General features: G+C 39.9%; 1 protein-coding gene across 1 annotated transcript in view; it reads right to left on the reverse strand.

Moving 5' to 3' along the window:
* The window catches only part of LOC311277205 (synaptic vesicle glycoprotein 2C), a 46,532-nt gene extending 41,288 nt beyond the window's left edge, over positions 1-5,244 (reverse strand). Inside the window, exons 1-2 of the mRNA XM_084387430.1 lie at positions 5,184-5,244; positions 4,815-4,955 (exon numbers count right to left, since the gene is read on the reverse strand). The gene's annotated coding sequence lies outside the window, so the exon portion shown is untranslated. The remainder of the gene's footprint in view (positions 1-4,814; positions 4,956-5,183) is intronic.
* Positions 5,245-16,043: the final 10,799 nt, after the last annotated feature.

A 16,043-nucleotide genomic window follows, 5' to 3' on the forward strand; every position in this document is an offset into this window, starting at 1 on the left:
CTGAATCCAAAACACAAAACATCAAGAAACATAATAGCAACTACAGAACAATATTCAGCCAAAAATGTGTTTTTGATAAGAAAAGGTTGAACACAAGATTTATTTTACACCACCTTTATTTTGCAGGATGTTTCTTGAATCTCAATTCGAGCTGACATTTGATAACTGCGGCTGAATTTCAGCATATTCTGGCCAATATGCTGATCATCATTAGAATATGATTAATATTCATTAACTCTGGCATTTGGAACTCAAATCTTAAGAGCCTTGAGCCACAGAAACAAGACCCACTAAAGACGTGTCCGAGAATCAAGACTCACACTAAACACACCAATATAATTAAAAAAAAAACATTCACAGAAATGTATTAGCACGCCGTAAAAAGTTGCAAAAAAGAGTATGTTTTACAAGAAAATACCATTTCCATTCTTTCTACGTCAAAATTGTAAGTTTAATTCAACGTGTTGCCATTTCTTTGTAATTATTAGTTATCAGTGGACTAATAAAAGTGTGCACGCAAAAATATTATCATCAACAGTTCGGTTCTTTTCAATGGACTGGTTCACAAGCTCTAAACGAGTCGGTGTGATCTTGAGCATAAAAATCAGCAGTCATTTATTAAAACATGTAAAATCCCAACGTCTGGGAACACATGAAGACGGGCTGATTTGATTCGTCTGTCCAGATTCAGACACAACGAAAGGAGGATTCTCTGAGAGTTGTGAGTTTCACGGGCCGCTGAGACTGAGAGACGCCCTCATTAATCACAGAGGAGGAGCGAGAAGAAAACGAGACGGATCTGACCGGCACGACAGCAGTGTTAACATTCATCCACGATCCATCCGAAAATTCTGACTTGGAAAACTCGTCCGGCACGCTGCGGCAATACAGACCAAGAAAAAAAAAAAAGACCCGCAACTCATGACATCATTTAGTCTGAGACCAAATAAAGGCTGTTCCCGATGTACTATGACATCATTAGAGGGGTGATGTAATCAATGCGACACCCGTTTTCCTGCATTAACCCCCGATGTGAGCGCGGGAGGGGGAGGACGGGAACAAACTCACGGGACGCTGCGACACAGTTCGACCCTCCATAAACCACTAATGGTGCTCAGAAGAACGCCGTCCCGAAGTCACTCGCACCTCATGATCTACACTGCAAACTCATTTTGCTTCTCAAGTAAATGCGTCTTGATTTGGAAAGGTTCCGATGTTTGCGCTGGAGAAGCGGAGTAAGTGCTGGTGTTTCACGAGGTGTTTGAGAGTATGCACACGCAAGGTCGCGCTGTGTTCCTGTGTCCCTGATTCCACACACTTCACCTTGCGGAAAACAGATCTGTGGGTAACCAGACTCAGTGGTTTAGTGGAAAGCTGATGAATAACTCCTTACAGAAGACCACACACACACACACACACACACACACACGTGTATCCTGCAGTAATGTAATGATGGATAGCTGAAGGCTTCACTGGTCACTGGGACTCACCAGCAGCTGTGGGGGTTTCATACTGGACGCCTGCACAGATTGGATGAAGGCAGTGGAGTGTGTGTGTGTGTGTGTGTGTGTGTGTGTGGCCGCCTGGGAAACCCTACATTATGGGGACAATGATGCCACAAAGACGGCAATATCAGAAATCCTCGTCGTTGTGGGGAAATTCTTTGGTCCCCATGAGGAAATCAGCTTATAAATCATAATAAGTGATGTTGAAAATGTAAAAATGCAAAAAGATTTGTGTGACGGCTAGATTTAGGGGTAGGGTTAGTGTAATGGGAGAGAACATACAGTTTGTACAGTATAGAAATCATGGAAAGTCCCAATAAAACATGAAAACCCAGGTGTGTGTGTGTGTGTGTGTGTAAGACAGATTACTAGTTTGATCTACATCCGCTACAATAAAAGCTGTACATACCGAGTACAATCTATACAAGAGGATTTTATTATTTACTGAAATAAATAGATAGTTTTGTTAAGTGAAAGAATCCTGTAGAATTGATTTTGTTGAAATTGCACACTGTAAAAGAGTTGGTGCAGTTATTAAATAACAGAAGATATTTCAAATATTAAATCATAGAGGATAATGAGAATTAAGATTAACAGTAAAGGTTCCAAATTGAACCAGAACATTCTAAGCTAAATCACAGAAGAATCTTTCAAATCAAGTGTGACTATATGTAATATTTGTACATATATACATTCATTTGACGCACCACAGGACACTATTTCAGTCACATTTAAAAAGCTACAAAAAATAATCAAAAATGATGATAATGAATAAAAATAATTTGCATGCTATAAAAAATAATTTGCTACAACTCAAATGTAAGTACAACTACTCTGTGTGTGTTGTGAACGTCTGTGCTTTTACTGAGAGTGGCTTTGAAGGAACAGACTACAGGGGTCAAAGGTCACATGTTATGTGCGCTGGGGGACACTTTGTCTGATCCACTTCACTGATCAGCTGACACACACATGTAAGCGTGTGTGTGTGTGTGTGATAAAACTGATGCATCTGAAACCATATCTATCTATCTATCTATCTATCTATCTATCTATCTATCTATCTATCTATCTATCTATCTATCTATCCATACAATTGTCTCTTGTTTTATTTCCAAAGGCACACCAGCTTCACCTAAATTTATTAAATTTTTTATATATAAAAAAAAAAAAAGTATTTGAATTTGCTTGAGAATGTATATGTGGTTCGCCTGAATAAAGACTGAATAAAGAGTCTCCTCATCAAAATGGCAAATGTCAAAGGACCAGTTCACTGACACACACACACACACGAACACACAGATGTGCCGGTTAAAACTGGTCAACGCTGAGATTTCTGCTAAAACGCTGCAGTGAAAGTATCAGATGCTAATACTATGGTATTTTGAGAAATACTGTAGTACTGAATGATTGCCATATACATGTTTAGTTGTTTTTACAGTACAAGGTGTTTCAAAAGAATACCACCATAATACACAACATTATTAATGTCCAAAAAGCCATTGCTACTTGTTAGTGCACTTTACCGTAGTAAAGAAACGTTTCCCGTTGCAGGACAGTGCTATACTTGTGTATTCACCGCATCAGTCTCTTCTCCGAGGCAGGTTGTTTCACGCACCGCAGCTTTCACCCTTTTACTAGCACTTGGAGAAAAGTCATCGGTCTGCGTGTGAATGGCCAGCACAAGCGGGAAAAGGCATCAATCACGGCCCGGCTCTGACGCAAGCTCGCCCCGTAATGAGATTTCGCCTGTCCTGACATTGTGCATGGGAATCAATCCCCCTCCCTCTCCGTTTTATCTTTCCGTCACACACACATCTGCTCCACAAGCCTCCATGACTCACATTTTCAGGTGGATTTCTTTCTGCTTGTGACAGTCACGCACATTTTACTCTGTCAGGGAACAAGTTCCTAAAGTGAATCTCTCTCTCTCTCCCTCTCTCTTTTAATAATCCAGGACACCACCAGGAGCCCCCGAGGATCTTAAAACACACACACACACACACACACACACACACACACACACACACACACACACACACACACACACACACACACACACACACACTAACAGCATTCTCCAGTATTCAGAACAAAGGTTGATCTACAGTATGTCTTAATGACCCATATATGTTGCCATTATTTACTCTCACTTAACACAAAAGTAAAGAATCTTTATCATGCAAAACGGTTCACAGTCCTTGCATCTGTCAAGCTCCAGAAAAGAAAAAAAGCTCAGAGAACTTATCATAAAAGTTGTCCATGCAACTGTATCCATGCCTTCTGACGTCATTTAATGCTTAGCATGAGGAATAGAACAAAATCTTAGTCATTATTCATTGACAAACTTCTCAGATCAAATAAAGAACCGCTAGACGTGTCAGTGGCGTTTCGTCACATGACATGCGAGAACCAATGAGGTTGTTGGATGTTGCTGGCATCACTCCTGCCATTTTTAATTTGAGGTCCTCCTCACACAAAGTTATTGGATGACTTCAAAAGGCTTAGAAAATAGAGTGTGAGTCATACTGATGACTTTTGAACTACTTTTGGTGTGTTGTTTTTGGTCCTTTGCAGACATAATTACTACACATTGTTATTGTATGGGAAAATCTGAATAGGCTAAATGATCATTTTGTGTTACACTGAAAAAAAGAACATCAGCATACAGGCTTTGCAATCTGGAATAGATGGTCTATATATTGCATCTACATATAGTGCACACCTGTTAAATTTAATATTAAAAGATCAAGTTCTGTAATCCACGACAAAAATCCATACTAACACAGTCCTATTTATTCGTGAACAACTATCAAACACATAAGTGTGTGTGTGTGTGTGTGTGTGTGTGTGTGTGTTAACTGTTACCCATTGAGAGACAAATTCCCTTTGCTGTTCAAAAGCAAAAGCAATATTTAAACCTGCATGACTAAACTGTGAAATATAAATAATAATCTAAAACAGATGAATGAATTTGATGAATTTACGCAGGTAAATTCTAAATAGTAAAAACACAATTTCACGTCACGATCTTCATGGGGAAAAAGTGAATCGACAGAAATAGAAAACAGGTTCTAACGGGAAGAACATAGAGTCACACACACGTACATTAGAGTCAGACTGGGGCGTTTGCGTCGTGTTTGTAATATGTGGTGTCAAGTTAAAAACACTTCAACTTCTCCGCTCCGTTTTCACGCTGAACGCAACAACGCGTCCGTATGAACGTTCCCTGTGCGCAACTAAAGTTTATTTTACGCTTTTGACTCGTGCGTAAACCTACAAAAAAATTTAAATAAAATTGGAATCACTTACCGACTGTGCGTGAGTCCAGACTTCACGGACGCGCGGCCATCTGAGCGCGGGAACGCAGATCTTCCTTTAGCGTTTTTTTTTTTTTTTCTCTCTCCTCACAATGCAGCAGCAGCGCGTCTCTCTGCAGCACTTGAAGAAAAGCTGAGAAGAAGTGATGGAGAGAGGGAGGGAGCGAGAGAGAGAGAGAGAGAGAGAGAGAGAGAGAGAGAGAGAGAGAGAGAGAGAGAGAGATGAAATCAATAGTTGTATCGCGGCAGCCCCGCTCAATGTGACGCGACGCGGGGCGGGGGAGAAGAATGAGCGCGTTGGGATCATATCATAGTGAGTATAGCTGTGACTGTATGCGTGGATATGAACACCCCCACCCACCCGTGACGCATTGCTCTTTCTCCGCAAGTCACGATTCTCTGGAGGCTCTAGGGCTTTTTCCTGCTTTGTTGGGGTGACTCGTGTTTTAGTGCTTTTAACTTTCTGTGATACTCACGCCTCAGAGGAACAAACACACAAAAAACCCTATGCGGCACTCGGGTTCTGATTGCGACTCATCGTGACTGAACTCCCGCCAGGCACGAGATGGAATCTTGATGGATTCAAGCGGTTTACGCGGGAAAGGACATGGAACTCTCCGTGGTGCTGAAGAAAACACACAGAACAGATCCATATAAAACAAACACTACAGAAGCAAAACAGAAAAACCTCACAGAACCACAGCAGATTTGCACAGAATACAGAACTATGCAGAACCACATAGATCAGATCAGAAATAAAACAGACCTTACAGAACCATACAGAACAAATCCTGCAGAAACACAAAGATCAGATGCATTCATATAAAACTGAGCCATGTAGAAGAGATCCACTCCAAACCAAACAGATTGGATTAACAGAGAATATATCTCCTCAGAACCACAGATCTCAGATTTGCAAAGAATAGATCTAGAACTACACAGAACCACATAGATCAGATTTGCAAATAACAGATCTAGAACTACACAGAACCACATAGATCAGATTTGCAAAGAACAGACCTAGAACTACACAGAACCACATAGATCAGATTAGCAAAGAACAGACCTAGAACTACACAGAACCACATAGATCAGATTTGCAAAGAACAGATCTAGAACTACACAGAATCACATAGATCAGATTTGCAAAGAACAGATCTAGAGCTACACAGAACCACATAGATCAGATTTGCAAAGAATAGATCTAGAACTACACAGAATCACATAGATCAGATTTGCAAAGAACAGATCTAGAACTACACAGAATCACATAGATCAGATTTGCAAAGAACAGATCTAGAGCTACACAGAATCACATAGATCAGATTTGCAAAGAACAGATCTAGAACTACACAGAATCACATAGATCAGATTTGCAAAGAACAGATCTAGAACTACACAGAATCACATAGATCAGATTTGGAAAGAACAGATCTAGAGCTACACAGAACCACATAGATCAGATTTGCAAAGAATAGATCTAGAACTACACAGAACCACAGAGATCAGATTTGCAACTAGACAGAACAAATACTACAGAACCACATCAGATGTTATACAGAACAGATCCTCTCAGAACCATATAAAACAGACCCTAGAGAACCACACAGACCACAGAACATCCCACAGAGCTATACATAACAGAACCACACACAGAGAACAGAATGATTTCACAGAACCAGACAGAACAGACCCAGAGGACTCTGTTCGTGATCACTTGACCTCTGACGTCAGCTGGTATAAGGAGCTTCAGAGTTTCAGCTGGAGTTCACATCACATTAACATCACAGACCATTAACATCACAAAGGCATAAAATGAAGATGAGGGGCATATGTGTGAAACGAGGAGTGTTTTCTGTTTTGTTCCGAGCTAAAACGGTTCCCTGGAGAGCTGTTGGGAGAGACATCATCTCACATCCTATCCGGCCTGGAAAGAAACCACCCGAACTCTCTGAATGATCCTCTCCTCCTCTTGGAAATCTTGAGATGTTGAAGAAGCAGGAAGGAAGAGTGCAGGGTTCCCTGCTCATTCTAACGGCCGCAATAAATATGCTAATGCTCACATTCGCTTCCAGCACCAGCTGTGTAGAGTTGTTCAGCTCAAATGGGCACTAATAAAGTTTCCTTCTCTCTTAAGATTCAAGAAAGTTTACTGGCACGGCAAAAAAAGCTTTACATTACCAAAGCGTTAGTAAGATTATACTGTATTCATGCAGATTAATGGCTGATTGCTAAAGATTTTTTATTGGCTGATTCTGATTTACTGAAATGTATATAATGCAGTATAACTGAATTAGTGAAAAATTATTTTCAATATATTTTATATATATATATACATATATATATACATACATATACAGTATATACATGAAGATTCAATGTAATTCAATAAAAACATTTTAAACTTGCAACATGTTGACATGCTGTTTTTACTGGTGTCCCTACATTAATTAGCATGCTCTCTTTGATTTGAATAACTTTAAATAACGGGCATGTTTCCATGGTGATGACATATTGATTATAGCCTGAAGCAAAGGATTGTGGGGCAGAAATCAGTCGGCCCTTTATGTAAGGAGCTTATGTCAGATAATCTATAAACATCATTTAACCAAAGGGAAAACTAACAGAAACATCAAGGTTCAAATTAACACACTGAACGTCCAGTGAAAACTACAATTCCTGAGGGGAAATAAGTGTGTGTGTGTATATATACACTGTTTCTGTACTGCCTAACACCTCTTTCCCACTTCTGCCAGTATTATGGTATATTTTAAACTGAAAAAAAGTGCAAACTTAGTTGTAGATAGCAATACAATGTTCTGAAATCTCTCTCTATCATTATCTGAACATGTGATATTGGTTTTAATTGATATGCAATTACGTGCATCAGTGGGCAACTAATTTCATGCAAATAATCTGAAAAACAGGGAGCTGTTAGTTAAGTGTGAAAGTGTGTGTGTGTGTGCGTCACACCTGCAGGGGTGATGCTGAAGACCCCAGTGGGTGGATGGGAAGGGTGTAATTGGTGCCTGTTTAAATTCTCCTGCCTGCCAAAACATTCACTTCCCGCATGCAAACTTTGGGAAACGACGCTGCTCATTACGCACAGATCTGCGTTGAGCTTCAGAAAACCTTACTTACCTTCTCTGAACTCGCCTCACTTAAAGACGACTCGTATTTCTTAAAGGTGAAATGCACGATTTCCGCATTTGTTGCAGAAGCACCAAAAAATCTGCAAAAATAAACAAATAAACCCTGCTGGAAAATCCATTTTGAACACATTTAAAATATACATCACATTACCTGCATACATACATTAAAGCAAGTATAGTATATACATAAAGATATACACTCACCTAAAGGATTATTAGGAACACCATACTAATACTGTGTTTGACCCCCTTTCGCCTTCAGAATTGCCTTAATTCTACGTGGCATTGATTCAACAAGGTGCTGAAAGCATTCTTTAGAAATGTTGGCCCATATTGATAGGATAGCATCTTGCAGTTGATGGAGATTTGTGGGATGCACATCCAGGGCACGAAGCTCCCGTTCCACCACATCCCAAAGATGCTCTGTGTCATGTTCAAGAAACCAATTTGAAATGATTCGAGCTTTGTGACATGGTGCATTATCCTGCTGGAAGTAGCCATCAGATGATGGGTACATGGTGGTCATAAAGGGATGGACATGGTCAGAAACAATGCTCAGGTAGGCCGTGGCATTTAAACGATGCCCAATTGGCACTAAGGGGCCTAAAGTGTGCCAAGAAAACATCCCCCACACCATTACACCACCACCACCAGCCTGCACAGTGGTAACAAGGCATGATGGATCCATGTTCTCCTTCTGTTTACGCCAAATTCTGACTCTACCATCTGAATGTCTCAACAGAAATCGAGACTCATCAGACCAGGCAACATTTTTCCAGTCTTCAACTGTCCAATTTTGGTGAGCTCGTGCAAATTGTAGCCTCTTTTTCCTATTTGTAGTGGAGATGAGTGGTACCCGGTGGGGTCTTCTGCTGTTGTAGCCCATCCGCCTCAAGGTTGTGCGTGTTGTGGCTTCACAAATGCTTTGCTGCATACCTCGGTTGTAACGAGTGGTTATTTCAGTCAAAGTTGCTCTTCTATCAGCTTGAATCAGTCGGCCCATTCTCCTCTGACCTCTAGCATCAACAAGGCATTTTCGCCCACAGGACTGCCGCATACTGGACGTTTTTCCCTTTTCACACCATTCTTTGTAAACCCTAGAAATGGTTGTGGGTGAAAATCCCAGTAACTGAGCAGATTGTGAAATACACCAACAACCATGCCACGCTCAAAATTGCTTAAATCACCTTTCTTTCCCATTCTGACATTCAGTTTGGAGTTCAGGAGATTGTCTTGACCAGGACCACACCCCTAAATGCATTGAAGCAACTGCCATGTGATTGGTTGATTAGATAATTGCATTAATGAGAAATTGAACAGGTGTTCCTAATAATCCTTTAGATGAGTGTATATATATATATATATACACACACACTAACAAATCTCAACTGGTTGATAGTTTATGTTGTCGCAAAGTGTAATTATATTATCGGCCAGCTCTAATCTGCTAAATAGGACTAGAAGGCATGAAGATATTAAGATATTCAAAATGTCAATATCATGATTTTCTGTAAAGCTGCTTTGAAACAGTGTGTGCTGTGAAAAGGGCAATATAAATGAATTGTGCATTTTAGGCAGACAGAGAGCCTTAATCCTGGTAAAAATCACTGTAATTATGCCTGGGTGACTTACCGCTCTGTTATAATGGCAGAAATATAAAAGGAATTATTAAACGCTGACATTGTCTGGAGCAGGAGAAAGGACTTCTTCCGTGAGCCTCCACACATGCTGTATTTTTCTCAGTCTTTCTGATGTAATTAACCTTGCGTCTCCTCTGTCTCTCTGTCTGACCCTGAGAGACGCTGATTAACCCTCTCAGTCAGAGCTAACATTTACAGTCCTCCTTAAGTGTTGTTCTTACTGTGTGAGTGTGTGTGTCCAATGTTATCTGTGAAACTCAGAGCTGGGTTTAAGTGTGTCAAAGCAGTAATCAGTGCAACAGGGGTCAGAGGTCAAAAGAGAAAGCAGAGGAGTGAACTTAGTCTAGTTAAACCAATAGCAGACAGGGGGCGGAGCTAAAGGAAAGGAGGAGGGGCCAGTACGATTTTTACTTGAAGTTACACTTTTATTCAGCAGAAGTGGCAGTAAAGAGATGACAAGACAAGGAATCACGGTTTCCACAAAAATATTCCGCAGCACAACTGTTTTCAACATCGATAATAATCAGAAATGTTTCTTGAGCAGCAAATCATCATATTAGAATGATTTCTGAAGGATCATGTTGGAGTAATGATGCTGAAAATTCAGCTTTGATCACAGGAATAAATTATATTTTACAATATATTTAAACAGAACGCTTTTTTTTTTTAATATTGTGATAATATTTCACAATTTTACAGTTTTTACTGTAAGCAGAAAAAAACCTGAAAAGACCTTACCGACGCCAAACTTTTGAAGGCTATAGTGTTTCTGAATGAGTGTGTGCTGGTGATGGATGTGTGTGGGAATTCCCTGTGTTTGCCTGTGGGTTTCGGCTGGCAGGGATATACTCGTTTCATTGAAGGATGAGAACCGCCATATAAAGCTCAACTGCCCTCTGTGAATTATTCAACGGACAGATTTGCAGCTCTTTCATCATTGAGCTTCCGACAGTGAGCGTAGACCTGCTGCAAACCGTGTGTGTGTGTGTGTGTATGAAAGGGATTCATGAGACACGCAGACGGTTTCGGAGACGGAAATGCTGTGTGAATGTGTGTGTGATGGAAAAGCCTGAAGGCCCTAATGAATGACGTCCATCAGCGGATGTTATTTTCAAGTGCCGCCTCGCATGATCTAATTCAGTTCCCTTTGCCTGTTTAACAAAGAATGAGATGAATGAGAATGAGATCTCTGCAATATCTCTAAAAATGAGAATAAACGGAGAGTTCTGCTGAAGTTTTCCTGATGATTCTCCTGAGAAAAACACTCCAGTAATCTCACACGTGTCTCCTTTAGAGTTTCTCAACGATGTCTGAAACTCTGCTTATAAGTGCAATCGAAAGTCCGAGATCTGAATATGAACTCAAACATTTCTCATCGAATGACCTGAGCTGCTCTCCACATTCGCTTCACGGCTCTAGACTATTAGTGGTTCCAACACACTTTCTCAGAGGTGTTGGTTCCAGAAGCATTTTTCCATTCATTTCTCCCACAGGGATTTTTAAGAAGTCTTCGTTAAAGGGTTATAAGCCATGATGAACCAAACCAACCGGCTACGAGGAGAATCATAACATTACAACCTTTGATTTGAAGCAAAAAGGTTTTTGAAAATCAGACAGAAAGACAAAGGTACAAGACTTTGTTTTGCTCGACGTCTAGAGAGGAGGAGCTAGACTTAAACTCCACCCATTTGCTCTGCAGAGAGGAGTTCACATTAAAATGATGGAGAAATATAAACCTACGCATTTAAAAATATTGATTATATATATATATAGGCTATACATACAATATTTGTAAGTTTATTGCAAAATATGCTTATATATTAAAAAAATTTGTATGATTACATTTCAAATTACATTTGAAAACAGATTTTACTGTATTTTTTAATCAAATAAATGAAGCCTTGGTGAGAAGAAGAGACTTTTCTGCATAAGAAACTCTTGCATGGTATAGTGTATATCGGTACAAATCATAAGTAAAAAAAAAAAAAACATAAAATCTTTATAATCATGAAAAATTATCCAGTGGTCAAAACAAATAGCAATCCTGATGTATATTCAGTTCCTCAAAATTCATGATTCATGAAATTAACTGGATGACAATTAGTGTTTCAACTCTTTTAGGTCCGTTTTAGGAGAAACATCTAAGACAAAGTTGATATCTAAACAAAATACTACTACGTCCTGAGCTATGACTCTGAAACCTGCCTCTTTTCCGGCTTTCTTTGCTCTGGAAAGACTATATTTATCTCCATTTCTGTTGTGTTGCTCATGAATAGCATCTGCTTTGACCTCAGGGTTCGGCCGTCATGGTTACAGCACTTATCTGAGTCTGAATAGACAGCGACCGGCTCTTTTATAGTCCAGCCAGACAAACGCTTACGTGAACATGTCCACACATCCACAAACAACTTGCCTAATCGCGAGCCTGTGGTCACATGACAGGTGTGACAACACGAGTGGACAGGAGTGGGCGAGTGTCGTCCTGATGTGTCAATCATCGCTGCCATGCTTAAACTGTTACTGTGTTACTGTCACTGTCAGAGACGTCACACACACATGCTTTATGGTCAAGGACAAGTAATTGTGTCTCGCTAAAATGTTTCCTTCAGTCGTACACTATGGGTCAAAAGTTTGGAATAATTACGTCTCTTCTGCTCACCAAGGCCGCATTTATTTTAATCAAAAATACAGTAAAATAGTGAAATATTATTACAAGTTAGACTAGCTGTTTTCTGTGTGAATATATTTTAAAATGTAATTTATTCCTGTGATCAAAGCTGAATTTTCAGCATCATTACTCCAGTCTTCAGTGTCACATGATCCTTCAGAAATCATTCTAATATGATGATTTGCTGCTCAACAAACATTTCTTAGCGTATATAGGTAGAAATGGATTATTGTATATAATAAAACATATTTTAAACATCCTTATCCAGTAATCACGAACAACTAAAAATGTCTTCTAAATTCAGGGTTCAAAATGAATGGTACATTTAGTTCTTGAATCATGAAATGATTGTGTTAAATTACTTGAATATACGCGGACAATCCAAGTTTCAGTGAATCCAAAAGCAGCTTCGTCATCATTAAAGCTGAAATGTATATCAACATTGGGGGATCAAAAAGGTTGAGAAGTGCTTTTTTAAAGTCCCCCTGTGGTGAAAATCCAGCTTTTAATGTTGTTTATATGTCTATGTGGTGTTTTTAATATGCTTTAAGACAAACCATGTGTAAATTCTCAAGTCAACACCATTGCTGAGTGTTTTCTCCTTAAAACTGCAGTGAACCAAAGACAGTCTCAAACACACGCTTTGAAATCGCTGGTGTTTCTGACGTCACAAACTACCTCGTAACCAATCAGATCAACGTGTGATCGTCAACGAGTGGATCTCTGAGCTGAGTGAGTGAGTGGAGGCGGGGCTTATTTGCATATTCATAGAACCGCATATACTAAATGAGGCAAGGGTGTCGCATTACATTCAAGCTATTTTAAGGCATAAAGAATTTTTTTTAAAGGAAAAACACAGACTTTTTGGGACTTTAGCTTATTCACCGTATCCCCCAGAGTTAGATAAGTCCATACATACCCTTCTCATCTCCGTGCGTGCCGTAACTCTGTCTGACGCACCCACCGCTAGCCTAGCTTAGCACAAAGACTGGAGGTAAACGGCTCCAGCTAGCGTACTGTTCCCAATAAGTGACAAAATAACGCCAACATTTTCATATTTACATGTTGTGATTTGTATAGTCACAGCGTGTACAAATAACAAGGTCACATGAGACACTGAGCACCATCTTCTGAGCACCTGAGAAGCCCCGTGGTGAGGAGCAGAGAGTTCGCTCAGAGTGTTGCGCTAATCACTCCGCAGAAGTAGCAGTGCTTCGCCTTCTGAGAATATAGTTCCCAGTATGAATACGGTTAGAAGATGGCTGTGTCTCATGTGACCTTGTTATTCGTACACGCTGTGACTATACAAATCACAACATGTAAATAGGAAAATGTTGGTGTTATTTTGTCATTTATTGGGAGCAGTATGCTAGCTGGAGCCGTTTACCTCCAGTCTTTGTGCTAAGCTAGGCTAGCGGTGGGTGCGTCAGACAGAGTTACGGCACGCATGGAGATGAGAAGGGTGTGTATGGACTTATCTAACTCTGGGGGATACGGTGAATAACCTAAAGTCCCAAAAAGTCAGCGTGTTCCTTTAAATATGTCATTTTGGTAATCAAAAATGAGTTTTAAGAAATAAAATTATTGTCTACAGGGGGACTTTAAGTCACCAATGTATACTATAGTTGATGGTATAATTGAAGATATTTTTATGAAGATTGATTTAGTTCACCCTTTGAAGGCCATCTTCTGTCTCGCTCAGGGAAACACCTGGCCCAGGTGCGTGTGTTTGCCGACATCAGGTCAATCTAACGTGAGATCTGAGCGAGAACAATGAGCTGGAAAACCCGTCAGCTTTCGGCACACAAACTCCTGCTGCAGCGCAGATGAGGAGAGGAGACCTGAGGAGGGAAACAGAGAGAAAGAGGGAGGAGTGGGGGTTTACGGATCCGTCAGGACTCTTCCTCTCGCTGTCATCTCGCTTCACCTACACCGATAATAAATGGCTGCTGACGTTGATGTTAATTGGCTTTTTCTCCAGTGAGCAGAAGCCTGTGTGTGAAGAAACCACTCTCTCTTCCTCCACAGCGTTTGTAAAATCCCTCAAATCATGTGTTACTTTATTGTTAAGTGATCAGACACACTATTTTCACCTGCTGGACTATAAAACGTGAAAAAAAATCCCACAATTGCTATGGGGTTGCATTCTAGCTCAAGTAAAAAGGTTAGAGGGGTGTATCACTAACCCTAAGTCCTGCATGAGCATTGTGTTTGTTGTGTGTAGATGCTATCTTTAAATATTATTTTATTTATTTATGAGCAATAATTCCTCATATAACCATATTTGGAGGTTAATGGTGAAGGGCAGGACTGTGTTAAGCTCTAATGATGATGTGATGTGTCATTTAGTTGAAGGTTTTACTCCCACACACGGAATCCCCACTCTGCAGCGTCTGATTGGCCGTCTGGAGTCACATGACAGACTTCCAGTGTGAGTCATGAGTGGAGGAGGGAAACCCACCCTAAAGGGACTGACACAGCTGTGTGTGTGTGTGTGTGTGTGAGTGAAGCCTCGTCTTTACATGATCACAAATTTTACACTTCAAAACACCGCTGATGGGTTTCTCAGTGATGACACACAGTTCCTCTCATCTTTGCAGTGATAGACTGTGGTAATATCGTCAGTCAGACGCTCTTCTTTCTCATGTTCAGAAGCAGAGCTATCATCTCTACAGGGAGTTATAATGGAGGGACGGAGAGATTGTATTTGTGTAAAAGGAAATAGCTCATCCAAAACAGAAACTTATCATTATCATTATTATTATTTACTCGTTCCAAACCAATATGGCTTTCGTAAAACCACAAGAGGAGACATTTTGAAGAATGTTCACGCTGCTCTATTGAATGTGGATGGTGACTCAGTTCTCCAAAAAGTTCAAATTTACTGTAGTTTTGGGAAGTTTTACACTTTTCTCAAATCTCTGAACTTCGATCAGATGTGTTTAATCTGAAAAGAAAAGCGTTGAAGTTTAGAAGAATGAATTCAGCTCGTTTTTTATCTCCAACGTGTTTTTAAATCAGGATTCATTATGAAACAGCACTACACAGGACAGAGTGTTTTATATTCAGTACATGCAAATGGAGTCCAATGTTTTAAAGCTGCACATCACGGCCCACACGCACGCTCGCATTAATGGTGTTTTTGAAGAGTGCTATGCTTTTAAACCGTCACAACACGCTCACTGAATCTCACTAAACAGACACGATACAGACAGGAATATTAAACGGTCAGTGTTTATCAGCTTCCTGTAGAAGAACTTAAAACCCCAGAGGAACCAAAGAACAAATCGGAAGAACATATCATATTTTTTAAATAACCCTCAAAGAGCCATATAGTCGAGTCAAAAGGATTCAAAATTATGTCAAAATGTATTTTGCTCAACCTAACAACAAACAACTGATTTGCTTTTATATTCAGATTTACATGTAGATGGTTTTATACAAAGTGACTTACAAAGGAGAGAAAAAAATGTATATCTTCTGAAGACTGGAAGGCAATGTCTTCAAATTTCTGAGGTACCTTCGGGTCATGCTATCAACGATCCCTACCAAATTTTGTGCCAATAATTCAATGCGTGTAAAAGTTATTATGATTTATATCAATTGTAAAAATGGCGAACAAGCGATTTGTTCGATCTTGGCAAAATGAACATCAACGGCTTTTGCGTGACCCAAGGAATCCGTAGACACCAAGGCCCTGAAATTTAGTAAATGTAGAAAGTGACTGTCTTTGATAAAATTCCTCAATAATGCAAAATTCT

The sequence above is a fragment of the Rutilus rutilus genome (genome assembly GCF_951802725.1).
Source record: "Rutilus rutilus genome assembly, chromosome: 18".
NCBI lineage: Eukaryota > Metazoa > Chordata > Actinopteri > Cypriniformes > Leuciscidae > Rutilus > Rutilus rutilus.